Source organism: Oncorhynchus gorbuscha, linkage group LG09 (genome assembly GCF_021184085.1).
Source record: "Oncorhynchus gorbuscha isolate QuinsamMale2020 ecotype Even-year linkage group LG09, OgorEven_v1.0, whole genome shotgun sequence".
Lineage (NCBI taxonomy): Eukaryota > Metazoa > Chordata > Actinopteri > Salmoniformes > Salmonidae > Oncorhynchus > Oncorhynchus gorbuscha.
Genome location: NC_060181.1, coordinates 84,411,321 through 84,435,565, shown reverse-complemented (window position 1 = coordinate 84,435,565; position 24,245 = coordinate 84,411,321). Strand labels below are relative to the sequence as shown.

The 24,245-nt window shown below is 45.1% G+C and overlaps 1 pseudogene; it reads left to right on the top strand.

Moving 5' to 3' along the window:
- The window catches only part of LOC124044186, an 82,135-nt pseudogene that overhangs the window by 28,279 nt on the left and 29,611 nt on the right, over nucleotides 1-24,245 (top strand).

Sequence of the window (24,245 nt, the reverse complement as noted above, 5' to 3'; positions counted from 1 at the left end):
AGGATGTGCAGAAGAGGAATGTGCAAGTTGAGATACTGGGGTGCAAAGGAGCAAGATAAATAAATACAGTATGGGGATGAGGCAGATTGAATGGGCTATTTACAGATAAGCTATGTACAGGTGCAGTGATCTGTGGGCTGCTCTGACAGCTGGTGCTTAAAGCTAGTGAGGGAGGTAAGAGTCTCCAGCTTCAGAGATTTTTGCACTTCGTTCCAGTCATTAGCAGCAGAGAACTGGAAGGAGAGGCGGCCAAAGGAAGAATTGGCTTTGGGGGTTACCAGTCAGGTTTCGGGTGTAGATGACCTGGAGCCAGTGGGTTTGGCGACAAGTACAGTATGAAGCGAGGGCCAGCCAACGAGAGCATACAGGTCGCAGTGGTGGGTAGTATGTGGGGCTTTGGTGATAAAACGGATGGCACTGTGATAGACTGCATCCAATTTGTTGAGTAGAGTGTTGGAGCCTTTTTGTAAATGACATCGCCGAAGGCGAGGATCGTTCGGATGGTCAGTTTGGTATTTGTAGTTATCCACATATTCTAAGTCAGAACCGTCCATAGTGATGTTGGACGGGCGGGCAGGTGCGGGTAGCGATCGGTTGAAGAGCATGCATTTAGTTTTACTTGCATTTAAGAGCAGTTGGAGGCCATGGAAGGAGAGTTGTATGGCATTGAAGCTCATCTGGAGGTTAGTTAACACAGTTAACACAACACCGCCCCCTTTGGCAGTTCTATCTGGGCAGAAAATGTTATAGTTAGGGAAGGACATTTCAGGGTTTTTGGTGGTTTTCCTAAGCCAGGATTCAGACACGGCTAAGACATCCAGGTTGGCAGAATGTGCTAAAGCAGTGAATAAAGCACATTTAGGGAGTAGGCTTCTAATGTTAACATGCATGAAACCAAGGCTTTTAGGGGTTACAGAAGTCAACAAATGAGAGCACCTGGGGAGTAGGAGTGGAGCGAGGCACTGTAGGGCCTGGATTAACCTCTACATCACCAGAGGAACAGAGGAGAAATAGGATAAAGGTATGGCTAAAGGCTATAAGAACTGGCCGTCTAGCACGTTCAGAACAGAGAGTAAAGGGAGCAGGTTTCTGGGCACAATAGCATAGAATCAAGGCATAATGTACAGACAAAGGTATGGTATGAAGATAGTTAATTGGAGGTAAACCTAGGTATTGAGTAATGATGAGAGAGATAGTCTCTAGAGACGTTTAAACCAGGTGATGTGATCGCATATGTGGGAGGTGGAACAACATCGTTGCTTCAGGCATATTGTGCAGGGCTAGAAGCTCTACAGTGAAATAAGGCAGTAATCACTAACCAGGACAGTAATGGACAAGGCATTTTGATATTAGGGAGAGGCATGCATTGCCAAGTGATCGTATGGGTCCAGTGAGTGGTTAGGCTGGCTGTGGACACGGCGATTCGTGTTGTACGAACTGGTGAGAGCTTTCCGAGCTAAAGGTTAGCTGATGACCGCTAGCAGTAGTTAGCTGACTGATAGCTGATAGCTGGTAGCTAGTTAGCCAGCTAGCTTCAGACGCGGTATTAAAGTTCAGAAGTAAATAGAAAGGAGAGTATTTTGAAGTTGAGGTTTAGGAAAAATATTAAAAAGAATGTGAATAAAAAGATATAGAAAGATATATACATGGAATAAGACAAAGACTAAGACATCTGACTTCTACGCCATCTTGGATTTGACAGGATGGGCCTTCTACTCTCCAGTCTACTACACATCATTATGACTGCCCTAGTAATGGGCCTTCTAGTCTCCAGTCTACCACACATCATTATGACTGTCCTAGTAATGGGCCTTCTACTCTCCAGTCTACCACACATCATTATGACTGTCCTAGTAATGGGCCTTCTACTCTCCAGTCTTCCACACATCATTATGACTGTCCTAGTAATGGGCCTTCTACTCCCCAGTGTACTACACATCATTATGACTGTCCTAGTAATGGCCCTTCTACTCCCCAGTCTACTACACATCATTATGACTGTCCTAGTAATGGCCCTTCTACTCCCCAGTCTACTACACATCATTATGACTGTCCTAGTAATGGCCCTTCTACTCCCCAGTCTACTACACATCATTATGACTGTCCTAGTAATGGCCCTTCTACTCCCCAGTCTACTACACATCATTATGACTGTCCTAGTAATGGCCCTTCTACTCCCCAGTCTACTACACATCATTATGACTGTCCTAGTAATGGCCCTTCTACTCCCCAGTCTACTACACATCATTATGACTGTCCTAGTAATGGCCCTTCTACTCCCCAGTCTACTACACATCATTATGACTGTCCTAGTAATGGCCCTTCTACTCCCCAGTCTACTACACATCATTATGACTGTCCTAGTAATGGCCCTTCTACTCCCCAGTCTACTACACATCATTATGACTGTCCTAGTAATGGCCATTCTACTCCCCAGTCTACTACACATCATTATGACTGTCCTAGTAATGGGCCTTCTACTCTCCAGTCTACTACACATCATTATGACTGTCCTAGTAATGGCCCTTCTACTCTCCAGTCTACTACACATCATTATGACTGTCCTAGTAATGGCCCTTCTACTCCCCAGTCTACTACACATCATTATGACTGTCCTAGTAATGGCCCTTCTACTCCCCAGTCTACTACACATCATTATGACTGTCCTAGTAATGGCCCTTCTACTCTCCAGTCTACTACACATCATTATGACTGTCCTAGTAATGGCCCTTCTACTCCCCAGTCTACTACACATCATTATGACTGTCCTAGTAATGGCCCTTCTACTCCCCAGTCTACTACACATCATTATGACTGTCCTAGTAATGGGCCTTCTACTCTCCAGTCTACTACATTTACATTACATTTAAGTCATTTAGCAGACGCTCTTATCCAGATCGACTTACACATCATTATGACTGTCCTAGTAATGGGCCTTCTACTCTCCAGTCTTCCACACATCATTATGACTGTCCTAGTAATGGGCCTTCTACTCTCCAGTCTACTACACATCATTATGACTGTCCTAGTAATGGCCCTTCTACTCCCCAGTCTACTACACATCATTATGACTGTCCTAGTAATGGCCCTTCTACTCCCCAGTCTACTACAAATCATTATGACTGTCCTAGTAATGGCCCTTCTACTCCCCAGTCTACTACACATCATTATCACGGTTGGGATGGGGTTCTTGGACTTGTACTCATCCTTCTTCCTCCTCCAAACATGGCGAGTGGAGTTTAGACCAAAAAGCTCTATTTTTGTCTCATCAGTCCACATGACCTTCTACCATTCCTCCTCTGGATCATCCAGATGGTCATTGGCAAACTTCAGACAGCCCTGTACATGCGCTGGCTTGAGCAGTGGGACCTTGCGTGCGCTGAAGGATTTTAATTCTTGACGACGTAGTGTGTTACTAATGGTTTTCTTTGAGACTGTGGTCCCAGCTCTCTTCGGGTCATTGACCAGGTCCTGCCATGTAGTTCTGGGCTGATCCCTCACCTTCCTCATAATCATTGATGCCCCACGAGGTGAGATCTTGCATGGAGCCCCAGACCGAGGGTGATTGACCGTCATCTTGAACTTTTTCCATTTTCTAATAATTGCGCCAACAGTTGTTGCCTTCTCACCAAGCTTGCCTATTGTCCTGTAGCCCATCCCAGCCTTGTGCAGGTCTACAATTTTATCCCTGATGTCCTTACACAGCTCTCTGGTCTTGGGCATTGTGGAGAGGTTGGAGTCTGTTTGATTGAGTGTGTGGTCTTTTATACAGGTAATGAGTGGAGAACAGGAGGGCTTCTTAAAGAAAAACTAACAGGTCTGTGAGAGCCGGAATTCTTACTGGTTGGTAGGTGATCAAATACTTATGTCATGCAATAAAATGCAAATTAATTACTTAAAAATCATACCATGTGATTTTCTGGATTTTTGTTTTAGATTCAGTCTCTCACAGTTGAAGTGTACCTTTGATAAAAAATTACAGACTTCTATATGCTTTGTAAGTAGGAAAACCTGCAAAATCGGGAGTGTATCAAATACTTGTTCTCCCCACTGTATGAGTTAGCTTACTTGTACACGTTGAAATTTATTTGTTAAGTTAAGTGTTTTAAACTTGTTTTCATTGTTACCTTAACTATTATTCAAGATGAACTAGTGTTGATGAATCACAGATCACAATCCTGCAATAGAGGGGAAGGAATCTGTTGCTAATTTGTTTGTGTTGCATTATTTGATTGTCACAATTTTTCCATGATATCCATGTGAAGTCCTTTTGCAGCTGATAATGGCATGCAATCCAATACAGTCGTAGGTCTACAGCAGTGGTTCTCACCTCCGGTCCTTGAGTACCCCCAATCCAATACAGTCGTAGGTCTACAGCAGTGGTTCTCACCTCCGGTCCTTGAGTACCCCCAATCCAATACAGTCGTAGGTCTACAGCAGTGGTTCTCAACTCCGGTCCTTGAGTACCCCCAATCCAATACAGTCGTAGGTCTACAGCAGTGGTTCTCACCTCCGGTCCTTGAGTACCCCAATCCAATACAGTCGTAGGTCTACAGCAGTGGTTCTCACCTCCGGTCCTTGAGTACCCCCAGTCCAATACAGTCGTAGGTCTACAGCAGTGGTTCTCAACTCCGGTCCTTGAGTACCCCCAATCCAATACAGTCGTAGGTCTACAGCAGTGGTTCTCACCTCCGGTCCTTGAGTACCCCCAATCCAATACAGTCGTAGGTCTACAGCAGTGGTTCCCACCTCCGGTCCTTGAGTACCCCCAATCCAATACAGTCGTAGGTCTACAGCAGTGGTTCTCACCTCCGGTCCTTGAGTACCCCCAATCCAATACAGTCGTAGGTCTACAGCAGTGGTTCTCACCTCCGGTCCTTGAGTACCCCCAATCCAATACAGTCGTAGGTCTACAGCAGTGGTTCTCACCTCCGGTCCTTGAGTACCCCCAATCCAATACAGTCGTAGGTCTACAGCAGTGGCTCTCACCTCCGGTCCTTGAGTACCCCCAGTCCAATACAGTCGTAGGTCTACAGCAGTGGTTCTCACCTCCGGTCCTTGAGTACCCCCAATCCAATACAGTCGTAGGTCTACAGCAGTGGTTCTCACCTCCGGTCCTTGAGTACCCCCAATCCAATACAGTCGTAGGTCTACAGCAGTGGTTCTCAACTCCGGTCCTTGAGTACCCCCAATCCAATACAGTCGTAGGTCTACAGCAGTGGTTCTCACCTCCGGTCCTTGAATACCCCCAATCCAATACAGTCGTAGGTCTACAGCAGTGGTTCTCACCTCCGGTCCTTGAATACCCCCAATCCAATACAGTCGTAGGTCTACAGCAGTGGTTTTCAACTCCGGTCCTTGAGTATCCCCAATCCAATACAGTCGTAGGTCTACAGCAGTGGTTCTCACCTCCGGTCCTTGAGTACCCCCAATCCAATACAGTCGTAGGTCTACAGCAGTGGTTCTCACCTCCGGTCCTTGAGTACCCCCAATCCAATACAGTCGTAGGTCTACAGCAGTGGTTCTCACCTCCGGTCCTTGAGTACCCCCAATCCAATACAGTCGTAGGTCTACAGCAGTGGTTCTCAACTCCGGTCCTTGAGTACCCCCAATCCAATACAGTCGTAGGTCTACAGCAGTGGTTCTCAACTCCGGTCCTTGAGTACCCCCAATCCAATACAGTCGTAGGTCTACAGCAGTGGTTCTCACCTCCGGTCCTTGAGTACCCCCAATCCAATACAGTCGTAGGTCTACAGCAGTGGTTCTCACCTCCGGTCCTTGAGTACCCCCAATAAATCAAATGTTATGTCACATACACGTGTTTAGCAGATGTTATTTCAGGTGTAGCGAAATGCTTGTGGTGTAGCGAAATGCTTGTGGTGTAGCGAAATGCTTGTGCAACAGTACACATTGCAACAGTACACATTTCAAAATGCAACAGTACACATTTTAGTTGTAGCCCCTTACAAACATACCTGATTTAACTTATTTAGGGCCTTATTAGTTTAAAGTTGAATTCGGACAAATGTGTGTTTGTCCGGGTCTACAATAAAACTGTATTGTTACGAGGACCGAAGTTAGGAACCACCGTATGATGGCATTAGCCTTATTGGCATTTGCAATGTACCCCTTGACTTTGTGTTATGCAGGTGAAGGAGGACCCAAACGCGACTTAACAGAAACAGAGTCTATTAATGCTCAAAACCGAATAACTGAAATCCTCTAGATAGTAGAGGGGAAAACAACTGGAGAAGCGGCCACAGACTGCAGGTCGCTTCGGGTAGGCGCAGGCCGCAGTCAACTGAGACACCTGCTCACACGCAGCGTCTGAAGAAGGCACAAAACACGACAGGACAGGGTGATACACAATCACGGCAAAAAACACGACAGGACAGGGCGAAACGCAATTACAGCATGGAATACAAAACAAGGAACCGACGGAACAGGAACGGATCACAAAGGAATAAATAGGGAGTCTAATCAGGGGAAAGGATCGGGAACAGGTGTGGAAAGACTAAATGATGATTAGGGGAATAGGAACAGCTGGGAGCAGGAACGGAACGACAGAGAGAAGAGAGAGCGAGAGAGTGAGAGAGGGAGGGGAGAGAGAAGGATAGAACCAAACAAGACCAGCAGAGGGAAACGAATAGCATGGGGAGCACAGGGACAAGACATGACAATGAATGACAAACATGACAGTACCCCCCACTCACCGAGCGCCTCCTGGCGCACTCGAGGAGGAATCCTGGCGGCAACGGAGGAAATCATCGATGAGCGAACGGTCCAGCACGTCCCGAGACGGAACCCAACTCCTCTCCTCAGGACCGTAACCCTCCCAATCCACTAGGTATTGGTGACCCCGTCCCCGAGAACGCATGTCCATAATTTTATGTACCTTGTAAATAGGTGCGCTCTCGACAAGGACGGGAGGGGGGGAGGGAAGACGAACGGGGGTGCGAAGAAAAGGCTTAACACAGGAGACATGGAAGACAGGATGGACGCGACGAAGATGTCGCGGAAGAAGCAGTCGCACAGCGACAGGATTGACGACCTGGGAGACACGGAACGGACCAATGAACCGCGGAGTCAACTTACGAGAAGCTGTCGTAAGAGGAAGGTTGCGAGTGGAAAGCCACACTCTCTGGCCGCAACAATACCTTGGACTCTTAATCCTGCGTTTATTGGCGGCTCTCACCGTCTGTGCCCTGTAACGGCAAAGTGCAGACCTCACCCTCCTCCAGGTGCGCTCACAACGTTGGACAAACGCTTGAGCGGAGGGAACGCTGGACTCGGCAAGCTGGGATGAGAACAGAGGAGGCTGGTAACCCAGACTACTCTGAAACGGAGATAACCCGGTAGCAGACGAAGGAAGCGAATTGTGAGCGTATTCTGCCCAGGGGAGCTGTTCTGCCCAAGACGCAGGGTTCCTGAAAGAAAGGCTGCGTAGTATGCGACCAATCGTCTGATTGGCCCTCTCTGCTTGACCGTTAGACTGGGGATGAAACCCGGAAGAGAGACTGACGGACGCACCAATCAAACGACAGAACTCCCTCCAAAACTGTGACGTGAATTGCGGACCTCTGTCTGAAACGGCGTCTAACGGGAGGCCATGAATTCTGAATACATTCTCAATAATGATTTGTGCCGTCTCCTTAGCGGAAGGAAGTTTAGCGAGGGGAATGAAATGTGCCGCCTTAGAGAACCTATCGACAACCGTCAGAATCACAGTCTTCCCCGCAGACAAAGGCAGACCGGTAATGAAGTCTAAGGCAATGTGAGACCATGGTCGAGAAGGAATGGGAGCGGTCTGAGACGACCGGCAGGAGGAGAGTTACCCGACTTAGTCTGCGCGCAGTCCGAACAGGCAGCCACGAAACGGCGCGTGTCACGCTCCTGAGTCGGCCACCAAAAGCGCTGGCGAATAGACGCAAGAGTGCCTCGAACACCGGGATGACCCGCTAACTTGGCAGAGTGAGCCCACTGAAGAACAGCCAGACGAGTGGAAACAGGGACGAAAAGGAGGTTACTAGGACAAGCGCGCGGCGACGCAGTGTGCGTGAGTGCTTGCTTAACCTGTCTTTCAATTCCCCAGACTGTTAACCCGACAACACGCCCATAAGGAAGAATCCCCTCGGGATCAGTAGAAGCCACAGAAGAACTAAACAGACGGGATAAGGCATCAGGCTTGGTGTTCTTGCTACCCGGACGGTAAGAAATCACAAACTCGAAACGAGCGAAAAACAACGCCCAACGAGCTTGACGGGCATTAAGTCGTTTGGCAGAACGGATGTACTCAAGGTTCTTATGGTCTGTCCAAACGACAAAAGGAACGGTCGCCCCCTCCAACCACTGTCGCCATTCGCCTAGGGCTAAGCGGATGGCGAGCAGTTCACGGTTACCCACATCATAGTTGCGCTCAGATGGCGACAGGCGATGAGAAAAATAAGCGCAAGGATGAACCTTATCGTCAGACTGGGAGCGCTGGGATAGAATGGCTCCCACGCCTACCTCTGAAGCGTCAACCTCGACAATGAATTGTCTGGTGACGTCAGGAGTAACGAGGATAGGAGCGGACGTAAAACGTTTTTAGAAGATCAAAAGCTCCCTGGGCGGAACCGGACCACTTAAAACACGTCTTGACAGAAGTAAGAGCTGTGAGAGGGGCAGCAACTTGACCGAAATTACGAATGAAACGCCGATAGAAATTAGCGAAACCTAAGAAGCGCTGCAACTCGACACGTGACCTTGGAACGGGCCAATCACTGACAGCTTGGACCTTAGCGGAATCCATCTGAATGCCTTCAGCGGAAATAACGGAACCGAGAAAAGTAACGGAGGAGACATGAAAAGAGCACTTCTCAGCCTTTACGTAGAGACAATTCTCTAAAAGGCGCTGTAGAACACGTCGAACGTGCTGAACATGAATCTCGAGTGACGGAGAAAAAATCAGGATATCGTCAAGATAGACAAAAACAAAAATGTTCAGCATGTCTCTCAGAACATCATTAACTAATGCCTGAAAAACAGCTGGCGCATTGGCGAGACCGAACGGCAGAACCCGGTACTCAAAATGCCCTAACGGAGTATTAAACGCCGTTTTCCACTCGTCCCCCTCTCTGATGCGCACGAGATGGTAAGCGTTACGAAGGTCCAACTTAGTAAAGCACCTGGCTCCCTGCAGAATCTCGAAGGCTGATGACATAAGGGGAAGCGGATAACGATTCTTAACCGTTATGTCATTCAGCCCTCGATAATCCACGCAGGGGCGCAGAGTACCGTCCTTCTTCTTAACAAAAAGAACCCCGCCCCGGCCGGAGAGGAAGAAGGCACTATGGTACCGGCGTCAAGAGACACAGACAAATAATCCTCGAGTGCCTTACGTTCGGGAGCCGACAGAGAGTATAGTCTACCTCGAGGAGGAGTGGTCCCCGGAAGGAGATCAATACTACAATCATACGACCGGTGAGGAGGAAGGGAGTTGGCTCGGGACCGACTGAAGACCGTGCGCAGATCATGATATTCCTCCGGCACTCCTGTCAAATCGCCAGGTTCCTCCTGAGAAGTAGGGACAGAAGAAATGGGAGGGATGGCAGACATTAAACACTTCACATGACAAGAAACGTTCCAGGATAGGATAGAATTACTAGACCAATTAATAGAAGGATTATGACATACAAGCCAGGGTGACCCAAAACAACAGGTGTAAACGGTGAACGGAAAATCAAAAAAGATATAGTCTCACTGTGGTTACCAGATACTGTGAGAGTTAAAGGTAGTGTCTCAAATTTGATACTGGGAAGATGACTACCATCTAAGGCAAACATGGGCGTAGGCCTGTCTAACGGTCTGAAAGGAATGTTATGTTTCCGAGCCCATGCTTCGTCCATGAAACAACCCTCAGCCCCAGAGTCAATCAAAGCACTGCATGTAGCACCCGAACCGGTCCAGCGTAGATGGACCGACATAGTAGTACAAGATCTAGATGAAGGGACCTGAGTAGTAGCGCTCACCAGTAGCCCTCCGCTTACTGATGGGCTCTGGCCTCTTACTGGACATGAAATAACAAAATGTCCAGCAACTCCGCAATAGAGGCACAGGCGGTTGGTGATCCTCTGTTCCCTCTCCTTATTCGAGATGCGAATCCCTCCCAGCTGCATGGGCTCAGTCTCAAAGCCAGAGGGAGATGGTTGCGATGCGGAGCAGGGAAACACCGTTGATGCGAGCTCTCTTCCACGAGCCCGGTGACGAAGATCTACCCGTCGTTCTATGCGGATGGCGAGAGCAATCAAGGAGTCCACATCTGAAGGAACCTCCCGGGAGAGAATCTCATCCTTAACCACTGCGTGGAGTCCCTCCAGAAAACGAGCGAGCAGCGCCGGCTCGTTCCACTCACTAGAGGCAGCAAGAGTGCGAAACTCAATGGAATAATCCGTTATGGACCGTTCACCTTGGCATAAGGAAGCCAGGGCCCTAGAAGCCTCCTCACCAAAAACTGAACGGTCAAAAACCCGAATCATCTCTTCTTTAAAGTTCTGGAATCTGTTAGAGCAATCAGCCCTTGCCTCCCAGATAGCTGTGCCCCATTCTCGAGCCCGGCCAGTAAGGAGTGAAATGACGAAAGCAACCCGAGCTCTCTCTAGAGTATGTGTGGGGTTGGAGAGAGAACACAATCTCACACTGCGTGAGAAAGGAGCGGCACTCAGTGGGCTGCCCGGAGTAGCAAGGTGGGTTATTAACCCTGGGTTCAGGAGGCTCGGCAGGCCAGGGAGTAACAGGTGGCACGAGACGTAGACTCTGGAACTGTCCAGAGAGGTCGGAAACCTGAGCGGCCAGGTTCTCCACGGCATGGCGAGCAGCAGACAATTCCTGCTCGTGTCTGCCGAGCATGGCTCCTTGGATCTCGACGGCAGTGTAACGAGCGTCTGAAGTCGCTGGGTCCATTCTTTGATCGGTTCCTTCTGTTATGCAGGTGAAGGAGGACCCAAACGCGACTTAACAGAAACAGAGTCTATTAATGCTCAAAACCGAATAACTGAAATCCTCTAGATAGTAGAGGGGAAAACAACTGGAGAAGCGGCCACAGACTGCAGGTCGCTTCGGGTAGGCGCAGGCCGCAGTCAACTGAGACACCTGCTCACACGCAGCGTCTGAAGAAGGCACAAAACACGACAGGACAGGGTGATACACAATCACGGCAAAAAACACGACAGGACAGGGCGAAACGCAATTACAGCATGGAATACAAAACAAGGAACCGACGGAACAGGAACGGATCACAAAGGAATAAATAGGGAGTCTAATCAGGGGAAAGGATCGGGAACAGGTGTGGAAAGACTAAATGATGATTAGGGGAATAGGAACAGCTGGGAGCAGGAACGGAACGACAGAGAGAAGAGAGAGCGAGAGAGTGAGAGAGGGAGGGGGGAGAGAGAAGGATAGAACCAAACAAGACCAGCAGAGGGAAACGAATAGCATGGGGAGCACAGGGACAAGACATGACAATGAATGACAAACATGACACTTTGTGCATCTGAAGCAGAGAAAAGCTTAACGCACACATTGTTAACATATTGTTCAGCTATATGTCCTCCAAACAATAAACGATACCAGTAGACAATGTATATGAGGCTAATCATTGTACTTGATTTTGTACATGCCTTGCGCTGACATTAAATTGTTTATCACAAATCCAACCCTTATAATCTAGGTGGTGAAGTGTCTGGCGGCAGATGATGGGATCCTTAGTTTAAAACATACACACAACTACTACTAACGAGTTCAATGCCAGGTACTTTTCTCCCAGAAGGTCTGAGTAGCACTTGGAGATGACATTGTGATAATGAAGATGGTTTGCCTAAGTAGACTACCACAGCAATGACATTGTACATGCTCAATGTGTTCAAATGATAAAAGAAAGAGAATAGTTGGACTATAAGAAATACTTTCTATTCAATAGGGCAAGGCAAATGAGAGATTACACAATACTTTTCCTTTCACCCATACAACAATATAGCCTATTATTAAAGAACAATATGTTTACAACATCATAAACAATAGCCTTTGACACATTCCAAATGTCATTTCATATATTTAAATGGTTTAAGGGGGCACTTTTGTCATGGCGACAAGGGGACTCTACTCAATTGGCACAACAGATTCATTCAGATTGACCCAACCACAGCATATGACAACCATCTGACGGATGACTCCTTTCATATCTGGAAAAGGATGAAGTAATGGAAGTAGAAACGGATGCTGCTGAAGCATTACTCATCTTCAAAGTGGGTGCCTTGATTAGAGCTCGACCGATTAATCGGCATGACCGATTTCATTATGGCCGATTTCAGGTTCTCATAAAAATCGGTAATCTGCCTTTTTGGACATCGATTACATTGCAATCCACGAGGAGACTGCGTGGCAGGCTGACCACCTGTTACACGAGGAGACTGCGTGGCAGGCTGACCACCTGTTACACGAGGAGACTGCGTGGCAGGCTGACCACCTGTTACACGAGTGCAGCATCAAAAGGACCTTGTGGCTGCATGGTCATTATGGGGCATTGCATGTAGATTGATCATGGTCATTATGGGGCATTGCATGTAGATTGATCATGGTCATTATGGGGCATTGCATGTAGATTGATGAGGGGGGAAAGAATATTTAATCGATTTCATAATAAGCCTGTAACAAAATATGGAAAAAGTCAAGGGGTCTGAATAATTTCCGAATGCATTTTATGTTAGCTAGTATGGCTAGCATATGAACTAGTATGGCTAGCATATGAACTAGTATGGCTAGCATATGAACTAGTATGGCTAGCATATGAACTAGTATGGCTAGCATATGAACTAGTATGTTAGCTAGTATGGCCAGCATATGAACTAGTATGTGAGCTAGTTTGTGAACTCATCCCTCTTCTGTGTAATGAAAGCAAAAAAGCACAAGAGGCTTTATCCTGAATACACCCACAGGTAAATGGTGTTGTTTTGCCCGACGCGATAGCTACCTGTATCATGAATACACTCACAGGTAAATGGTGTTGTTTTGCCCGACGCGATAGCTACCTGTATCATGAATACACTCACAGGTAAATGGTGTTGTTTTGCCCGACGCGATAGCTACCTGTATCATGAATACACCCACAGGTAAATGGTGTTGTTTTGCCCGACGCGATAGCTACCTGTATCATGAATACACTCACAGGTAAATGGTGTTGTTTTGCCCGACGCGATAGCTACCTGTGTCATGAATACACTCACAGGTAAATGGTGTTGTTTTGCCCGACGCGATAGCTACCTGTATCATGAATACACTCACAGGTAAATGGTGTTGTTTTGCCCGACGCGATAGCTACCTGTATCATGAATACACTCACAGGTAAATGGTGTTGTTTTGCCCGACGCGATAGCTACCTGTATCATGAATACACCCACAGGTAAATGGTGTTGTTTTGCCCGACGCGATAGCTACCTGTATCATGAATACACTCACAGGTAAATGGTGTTGTTTTGCCCGACGCGATAGCTACCTGTATCATGAATACACTCACAGGTAAATGGTGTTGTTTTGCCCGACGCGATAGCTACCTGTATCATGAATACACTCACAGGTAAATGGTGTTGTTTTGCCCGACGCGATAGCTACCTCGCCTCACAACTCTGCCAGACATGCCTTTTGGCTTTTACAACATATCAAAATAACAATGATGAATTCAATATTTACATTTTATTTTAATGAGCCAATTCATACAATGTCATTCTTCCACCAGAAGATATAGTCCAGACACAAATCTGGTTAGTAAAACATTGTTTCCGAGGTCAGACAGGCAGACAGTGAGGCTTATATTAACCCTGCTGAACCAAACTAAATGATAGGTTTATATAAACCCCCGCTGTACCAAACGAAATGATAGGTTTATATTAACCCCCACTGTACCAAACTAAATAATAGGTTTATATTAACCCCCGCTGTACCAAACTAAATGATAGGTTTATATTATCCCCCGCTGTACCAAACTAAATGATAGCTTTATATTAACTCCCACTGTACCAAACTAAATGATAGGTTTATATTAACCCCCACTGTACCAAACTAAATGATAGGTTTATATTAACCCCCACTCTACCAAACTAAATGATAGGTTTATATTAACCCCCATTGTACCAAACTAAATGATAGGTTTATATTAACCCCCACTGTACCAAACTAAATGCTAGGTTTATATTAACCCCCACTGTACCAAACTAAATGCTAGGTTTATATTAACCCCCATTGTACCAAACTAAATGATAGGTTTATATTAACCCCCATTGTACCAAACTAAATGATAGGCTTATATTAACCCCCGCTGTACCAAACTAAATGCTAGGTTTATATTAACCCCCGCTGTACCAAACTAAATGATAGGTTTATATTAACCCCCATTGTACCAAACTAAATGATAGGTTTATATTAACCCCCACTGTACCAAACTAAATGATAGGTTTATATTAACCCCCACTCTACCAAACTAAATGCTAGGTTTATATTAACCCCCGCTGTACCAAACTAAATGATAGGTTTATATTAACCCCCATTGTACCAAACTAAATGATAGGTTTATATTAACCCCCACTGTACCAAACTAAATGATAGGTTTATATTAACCCCCACTCTACCAAACTAAATGCTAGGTTTATATTAACCCCCGCTGTACCAAACTAAATTCTAGGCAATGGGAAATGATGTGCCCGATATATACAAGAGATAATTGTGACAGCAACATGAACATGATATTATGATGGAGGTGCAGTGATAATTGTCAGTTGGAACTGTTAGCAGGCATAGGCCTGTCTGTGACGGCCAATACAGAACGGCTTGGAACGCTGCTCGTCCAATCAGCATCCAGGATCCAAACAACCAGTTTTTATAATAATATTTATGAACATTTAAATCATAGCCAAAGCTATCATCTTTAATCATTATACTAACTACCATTCAATCTATTCCTGAGACCTTGTAAGCTGGTCTCCATGGGAACGAAACACCCGGGTGCCTGCCCTTTGTGTGTGTGTGTGTGTGTGTGTGTGTGTGTGTGTGTGTGTGTGTGTGTGTGTGTGTGTGTGTGTGTGTGTGTGTGTGTGTGTGTGTGTGTGTGTGTGTGTGTGTGTGTGTGTGTGTGTGTGTGTGTGTGTGTGTGTGTGTGTGTGTGTGTGTGTGTGTGTGTGTGTGTGTAATGTGCCTGCTTTGCCTGCTTTGCCTGCGATGCCCTAGCTTGCGTCTGAGAGAAGATTACCATTCCCCCTACATTACCATCTCAAAGATTCCTGTTGTGATTACTCTGGTCGCATACAGGGGAAAGGATTTGTCTTTCCAGACAGAGATTAAATATCAATATGACTGATATGAAGGGCCGCTATTATCCTGTTATCTACTCTGATGTCAGACAGGACTAGGGTCAAAACAGTGGCGCTACCATAGAATTAGGAATTAGAATTTAATAGGATCTCTATGGGTGTTACTGTGAAACAGATTGCAGTGTCATAATAACCAAATCGCAGATATTACAGAGTGGAGACAGGGACTATGTCCCATTTAGAGAAGCACCCTGCAGTGTCTGGCAGGTCTGTGTAATATCTATGGCTATATTTGAGTGTGTTGGCACGTGTTGCCAATAGCCATGCCGTCCACCGAAATGTGTCTTTGTTGTGCTACTAATCCAGTTTCTGCTGTTCTGCCTGCGGTTATGGAACCCTGACCTGTTCACGGGACGTGCTACCTTGCCCGGACCTGCTGTCTCGAACCTCTGAATGCTCGGTGGCTATGAAAAGTCAGCTGACATTTACTCCTGAGGTGCTGACCTGTTGCACCATATATATCCACTGTGATTTTTATTTGACCCTGCTGGTCATCTATGAACGTTAGAACATCTTGAAGAACGATCTGGCCTTAATGGCCATGTACTCTTTTAATCTCCACCCGGCACAGCCAGAAGAGGACAGGCAACCTTTTCACAGCCAGAATAGGACTGGGGACCCCTAGGTTCCTGCCTTTTTCCTAGCCACCGTGCTTCTACATCTGCATTGTTGCTGTTCAGGGTTTTAGGCTGGGTATATGTATAAGCACTTTGTGACATCTGCAGATGTAAAAGGGCTTTATAAATGTTATTGATTGAATGAAAGCTGAAAAACAGTCTATATCCACACACACACACACACAAACATTCTCCAGATGCTCCTCACACATGGCCCCCCACAAATTAAACAGGAAGACTAATGATGAGAATATTCATCATGATAACTGGTATATAGCGTATGTACTGTAGGGGAGAGTAGGGGAGAGTAGGGTAAGTTGAGCCATTTTTTTTACATTCAACATCACTCTGTCAAGGGAAATATAGAATTCTTTCTAACATAGACATCTACATATATTTCAGGAAAAATCTGAATTCATGTAAACATTGCAGTTTTGAAAACATAGCTGGTCCAAAAAAAGTGGTCTCTTGGCACAGCTTACCTGGGTTTGGGGTAAGTTGAGTCATGGAACAGGGTAAGTCGCCTTTCTGTACTGAATTAAATATTATCACTACATTTTTAAAACCATGACTATCTTCATTACCCAAACACAATTCAACACAATTGTTGGTCTTTTAATAATTTTAAGCATTTTTAAAAACCCAACAAACACTTTTTTAAACACGCTTAATGTAGGCCAGGCCCTGTTGTTACCTCATATCCCAGTGATAATGCCTTCAATTATGTATTTTGACTATATCAGCCCACACAGCTACAAGGATGTATGTTCATGCTAGGTTTAGGACCTCATATTGAAGCTTATAGAGACCCCAACTGATTATTCTATATATATATATATGTATATATGCATATATATTGTTATATATATATATACCAAACTAAATTATAGGTTTATATTAACCCCCGCTGTACCAAACAGGAAAAGTAATGATGAAAATATTAATCATGATAACTGGTATATTATATATATATATAATCTTAAAAGTATATACTTTGGTTTAGACACAATTTCTAACACAATCACTGAATTTGACTTGGTGAAAATCTAGTTTTTGGACCTACTGTAACTTACCACTTTTTCCATGTGGTTCCTTCTTCCTTCAGACTCCAGGAAAGGATGACCTCTTCCTAAACATTTGGTCAAATGATACATTTTGTGTATGGTTTCCTAGAAACAAGGGTGGCTAAACTTACCGCACTTTCCCTTACTGTGGTGTGTACGGTCACCGTGGAGATGGGATTTATAGGCTATTTAATCCCACCGTTATGTAACAACTCAATCGCCAGGAAAAAAGGAATGGGAAAAGATGTATGGGTTTCCTGTAGAAGAGCTCCTACTCATTAGTGATTCTTTATGGATCTGCAGCAGTATGGTGGCTCACTAGATCCAAAATACCTTCTGTGAAATAATGTTTGTTTACGACATTGGGGTTTATAGTGAGTTAATTTAAATGACATGCCATCCCCCCAACTAGTGCACACATTTTGACTATCGGAGTCACCAGGTTGGGCTCTGGTCAACAGTAGTGCACTGCATGAGGAATAGGGTGGTCCACAACATTTAGACGATCAGAGTCCCCAGGTTGGGCTCTGGTCAACAGCAGTGCACTGCATGAGGAATTGGGTAGTCCACAACATTTAGACTATCAGAGTCAGGTTGGATTCTGGTTAACTTTATTTAACTGCATGAGTCAATTAAGAACAAATTTATTTATCATGAGTCACCAGGTTGGGCTCTGGGTTAACAAATGCCTTTTTCAATCAAATTGTATTTGTTTACACATGGTTAGCAGATGTTCAATCCAGCAACCTTTGTTCTAGTTCCCAATGCAGTAATAACCAACAAGTAATCTAACTAACAATTCAAAACTACTGTCTTATACACAGTGAATAGGGGTGATAAGGAATATGTACATAAGGATATATGAATGAGTGATGGTCATTGTTGATACAGTAGATTGTCCTGTCAGTATATACATAAGAGATGAGTGTGTCAGACAAAGTAAACAAAGTGGCATAGTTAAAGTGGCTAGTGATCCTGTATTCATCCATGCAGTCGATGATGTAGAGTACAGTATATACATATGCATATGAGATGAATAATGTAGGGTAAACAACAGATTATATAACACTAGCATTGTTTAAAGTGGCTAGTGATATATTTACATCATTTCGTGACATCATTCCCATTATTAAAATGGCTGGAGTTGGGTCAGTGTCAATGACAGTGTGTCTCTCAGCAGCCACTCAATATTAGTGGTGGCTGTTTAACAGTCTGATGGCCTTGAGATAGAAGCTGTTTTTCAGTCTCTCGGTCCCAGCTTTGATGCACCTGTACTGACCTCGCCTTCTGGATGATAGCGGGGTGAACAGGCAGTGGTTCGGGTGGTTGATGTCCTTGATGATCTTTATGGCCTTCCTGTAACTCTCTCTCTCTCTCTCTCTCTCTCTCTCAACGGGTGGTGTAGGTGTCCTGGAGGGCAGGTAGTTTGCCCCGGTGATGTGTTGTGCAGTCCTCACTACCCTCTGGAGAGCCTTACGGTCTGAGGGCGGATCAGACCTACCAGGCTGATACCAGACACCGCCAGGTCTTTAAGACAGATCAGGAGGTGGACTCTCTACATGCGACTTTGAATGTGAACAACCACAGCCTCAGCCTCTGAGGTGAGGGACACATGTTCAACACAGAATCAGTATAATTGACCTGTTTGTCTTGATGGAAAATGGCATGAACTTTTTGCTGCCTCTCCACAGATTTGTAGCATCAATATTTATAAGGAAATGAGGAATAGCCAGGTAAGACACAACATTCCCATCTCTCAGATTCACCAGGTTTTGTCTGGTCAACAGTTTTCACTTCATTTGTTAGTCCACAACATTTAGACTATCAGAGTCACCAGGTTGGGCTCTGGTCAACAGTAGTGCACTGCATGAGGAATAGGGTAGTCCACAACATTTAGACTATCAGAGTCACCAGGTTGGGCTCTGGTCAACAGTAGTGCACTGCATGAGGAATAGGGTAGTCCACAACATTTAGACTATCAGAGTCACCAGGTTGGGCTCTGGTCAACAGTGTGCACTGCATGAGGAATAGGGTAGTCCACAACATTTGTCCGATCAGAGTCACCAGGTTGGGCTCTGGTCAACAGTAGTGAACTGCATGAGGAATTGGGTAGTCCACAACATTTAGACTATCAGAGTCACCAGGTTGGGCTCTGGTCAACAAGTAGATTTGCATGAGGATTAGCAGGTAGTCCACAACATTTCGATCAGGTCATTGATTTTATTTAACCTTTATTTAACTTGGCAAGTCAATTAAGAACAAATTCTTATTTACAATGACGGCAGAACCGGGAACAGTGGGTTAACTGCCTTTTTCAGGGGCAGAACGACAGATGTTTACCTTGTAGCTCGGGGATTCAATCCAGCACATTTTGGTTACTGGCCCAACACTCTAACCACTAGGCTACCTGTTAACGCCCCCAAGGTCAACAGTAGTGCACAAGGGAATAGGTGTGATTTGGGACGCAGCTTTATTTCTATAGTCTAAAGTGATGGTCATTGTTGATGTGCTTGTCCTGTCAGGTGGGGGATGTTGTCATGGCGAGGAAGACGAGACGTTCCCCTAGGTGATCTCATCCTGCTCTCATCCAGGTGACGGAACTTGCTATTCACCACCACCAGCCTGGATGGCGAGTCCAGCCACAAGGTAAACACCCACAGACACAGACAACACTGCACCATTCTCCCAGCATGCTCTCTGATCAAACATGACTTCCGTGACTCAGATCTATTCCCTCTCACTCTCTCTCTAGGTAGATCTCACTCTCTCCCTCTCTAGGTCTCTCTCTCTCTCTCTGGGATCTCTTCTCTCTCTCTAGCTCTAGATCTCTTCTCTCTCTAGTAGGTAGATCTATTCTTTCTCTCTAGGTAGATTCTCTAGTAGGTAGATCTATTCCTCTCTCTCTCTAGATCTATTCCCTAGTAGGTAGATCTATTCTCCTCTAGGTAGATCTATTCTCTCACTCACTAGATCTCTTCGCCTGTATCAGACCTAGATGCTGTACCAGACACCATGGTCTTTAAGACAGAGCAGGAGGTGGACTCTCTACATGTAGATCTATTGAATGTGAACAACCACAGCCTGACCTCTACAAGTGAGGGACACATGTTCAACACAGAATCATTATAATTGACCTGTTCGTTTGTGGAAAATGGCATGATTTTTTGCTGCCTCGTACAGATTTGTGGGGGTAGATCAATATTTATAAGGAAAGTGAAGATCCCATAGCCAGGTAAGACCAACATTCCATCTCTCATTCCTAAAATGTCTTTGTCTGTGTCAAACTTTTCATCTTTCATTTGTTCCTCCTCTTTTTCAGACCCCTGGGAGCTGAGAACCTTCTCCTCAGAGGAGCCACTGGGAACAGTGGGTTAACTGAAGAACACAGAACACATTTATGGTAACACACACACACACACACACACACACACACACACACACACACACACACACACACACACACACACACACACACACACACACACACACACACACACACACACACACACACACACACACACACACACACACACACACACACACACTATTCACTGTACTGTGTCTGTAGTGATGGTAACCTTTGTCCCTACAGCTGTAGCCATCTACACGGGCATGGACACCAAGATGACGCTGAACTACCAGTCCAAATCCCAGTAAAGATCCGCTGTAGAAAAGTGAGATCAAATCAAAGTTTATTGGTCAGATCAAAGATTTGCAGGTGTTATAGCAGGTGCAGCTAAATGTTTGTTACTAGCTCCTAACAATGCAGGAGAATGTCTCATAAATACTATACAAATACACAAATAATCAAAAATCTATAAATAACAGAATGAGTCCAGTTAACAATCCTAGGGTAGATGCAGTATATTAGAGAGAGCACGTGTCAGAATATAGAATTTAAGTATGTGCTGTGTGTAAACAAGATCATTTGGAAGGAAAGTGGTATGTACAGTAGTAGGTAGATCTATTCCCGTAGTAGGTAGATCTGTTAAAGTAATAGGTAGATCTATTCCCGTAGTAGGTAGATCTGTTAAAGTAGTAGGTAGATCTATTCCCGTAGTAGGTAGATCTATTCCCGTAGTAGGTAGATCTATTCCCGTAGTAGGTAGATCTATTCCCGTTGTAGGTAGATCTATTCCCGAAGTAGGTAGATCTATTCCCGTAGTAGGTAGATCTGTTAAAGTAGTAGTTTAGATCTATTCCCGTAGTAGGTAGATCTATTCCCGTAGTAGGTAGATCTGTTAAAGTAGTAGGTAGATCTGTTAAAGTAGTAGTGGGATCTATTCCCGTAGTAGCTAGATCTGTTAAAGTAGTAGGTAGATCTGTTCCCGTAGTAGGTAGATCTATTCCCGTAGTAGGTAGATCTGTTAAAGTAGTAGGTAGATCTGTTAAAGTAGTAGTGGATCTATTCCCGTAGTAGGTAGATCTGTTAAAGTAGTAGGTAGATCTATTCCCGTAGTAGGTAGATCTGTTAAAGTAGTAGGTAGATCTATTCCCGTAGTAGGTAGATCTATTCCCGTAGTAGGTATATCTATTCCCGTAGTAGGTAGATCTATTCCCGTAGTAGCTAGATCTATTCCCGTAGTAGGTAGATCTGTTAAAGTAGTAGGTAGATCTATTCCCGTAGTAGGTAGATCTATTCCCGTAGTAGGTAGATCTATTCCCGTAGTAGGTAGATCTATTCCTGTAGTAGGTAGATCTATTCCCGTAGTAGGTAGATCTGTTAAAGTAGTAGGTAGATCTATTCCCGTAGTAGGTAGATCTATTCCCGTAGTAGGTAGATCTATTCCCGTAGTAGGTAGATCTGTTAAAGTAGTAGGTAGATCTATTCCCGATCAGTAGGTAGATCTATTCCCATAGTAGGTAGATCTACGTGGCAGTGGTCTGCCGTAGTAGGTAGATCTATTCCCGTAGTAGGTAGATCTATTCCCGTAGTAGGTAGATCTGTTAAAGTAGTAGGTAGATCTATTCCCCAGTAGGTAGATCTATTCCCGTAGTAGGTAGATCTATTCCCGTAGTAGGTAGATCTATTCCCATAGTAGGTAGATCTATTCCCGTAGTATTTATTTTATTTTACCTTTATTTAACCAGGCAAGTCAGTTAAGAACACATTCTTATTTTCAATGACGGCCTGGGAACAGTGGGTTAACTGCCTGTTCAGGGGCAGAACGAGAGATTTGTACCTTGTCAGCTCAGGGGTTTCAACTCGCAACCTTCCGGTTACTAGTCCAACGCTCTAACCACTAGGCTACGCTGCCGCCCCAGTAGGTAGATCTATTCCCGTAGTAGGTAGATCTATTCCCGTAGTAGGTAGATCTATTCCCGTAGTAGGTAGATCTATTCCCGTAGTAGGTAGATCTATTCCCGTAGTAGGTAGATCTATTCCTGTATTAGGTAGATCTATTCCTGTAGTAGGTAGATCTGTTAAAGTAATAGGTAGATCTATCTGTGTCTGTTTTGCTTTAGTTAGGCTAGAACTACATGTCTGATGAAGGATAGCAGGAGTTGGAATAGCAGAATGATAGTAGGAGTTGGAATGATAGTAGGAGTTGGAATAGCAGAATGATAGTAGGAGTTGGAATAGCAGAATGATAGTAGGAGTTGGAATGATAGTAGGAGTTGGAATAGCGGAATGATAGCAGGAGTTGGAATAGCAGAATGATAGTAGGAGTTGGAATGATAGTAGGAGTTGGAATAGCGGAATGATAGCAGGAGTTGGAATAGCAGAATGATAGTAGGAGTTGGAATGATAGTAGGAGTTGGAATAGCGGAATGATAGCAGGAGTTGGAATAGCAGAATGATAGTAGGAGTTGGAATGATAGTAGGAGTTGGAATAGCGGAATGATAGCAGGAGTTGGAATAGCAGAATGATAGTAGGAGTTGAATGATGATAGTAGGAGTTGGAATAGCAGAATGATAGTAGGAGTTGGAATGATAGTAGGAGTTGGAATAGCGGAATGATAGCAGGAGTTGGAATAGCAGAATGATAGTAGGAGTTGGAATGATAGTAGGAGTTGGAATAGCGGAATGATACCAGAAGTTGGAATAGCGGAATGATAGTAGGAGTTGGAATAGCAGAATGATAGTAGGAGTTGGAATGATAGTAGGAGTTGGAATGATAGTAGGAGTTGGAATGATAGTAGGAGTTGGAATGATAGTAGGAGTTGGAACTGTACAATGATAGTAGGATGTTTAATCACCATTCCAACCCACAGACCTAAACATGCAATAAATAGTGCATAAGGAGAAGGCACTAGTGAAGTGTAGTGTATTGTAAGAATGGCTCCCCCACAGACAGTTTGATATTGGAAAATAAGCGATTGAATATATTAGACCAGCTGGCTCCTATCTCAACCTGCTGCTCTTGCTGTTATTACATAATGGCTGCATCATTCTGTTTGATTTCATTCAAGTTGTGTGTGTGTGTGTCTCCCTAACTCCCTCTCTCCCCCATCTATCTCTCTCTCCCTCTCTCTCTCTCTCCCTTCTCTTGCTCTCCCCTCCATCTCCCCCTCCATCTCTCATCTCTAGGAGACCCCCTCCATCTCTCTCCACCCTCCATCTCTCTCTCCCTCCCTCTCGTTCTACCCCTCCATCTCTTCTCCCCTCCCTCTCGCTCTCCACCCTCCATCTTCTCTCCCTGAACCCTCTCGCTCTCCATCTCTCTCTCCCTCCCTCTCGCTCTCCCCCTCCATTCTTCTCCCTCCCTGTTGTCCCCCTCCCTCCATCTCTCTCTCCCCCAGGTCTATGAATGCATTCCTCATAGTGTATCTGTGTATCCTGATCAGTAAAGCGGTCATTAACACAGTTCTGAAGTACGCGTGGCAGTGGTCTGCTGACCACGACCAGCCCTGGTACAACCACAGGACCGAGATCGACAGAGAACGCCACGTGGTCAGTCCTGCAAGCAACTACACTCCCCATAATGCATGTTGTCACAGTAAAACGATTCATCAGGTCTCTCCCAGCATAACATTCACTGATTCTGATTAAGGCTGTCGTCTCTCTCTCTAAATCTCCTCTCTATCTTTCTCATCCCTCATCCTCTCCTTCTCTCTTAGGTGATCAGGGTTTCACAGACTTCCTGGCCTTCATGGTGTTGTTTAAACATCATTCCAGTCTCCATGTACGTTACTGTGGAGATGCAGAAGTTCCTGGGGTCTTACTT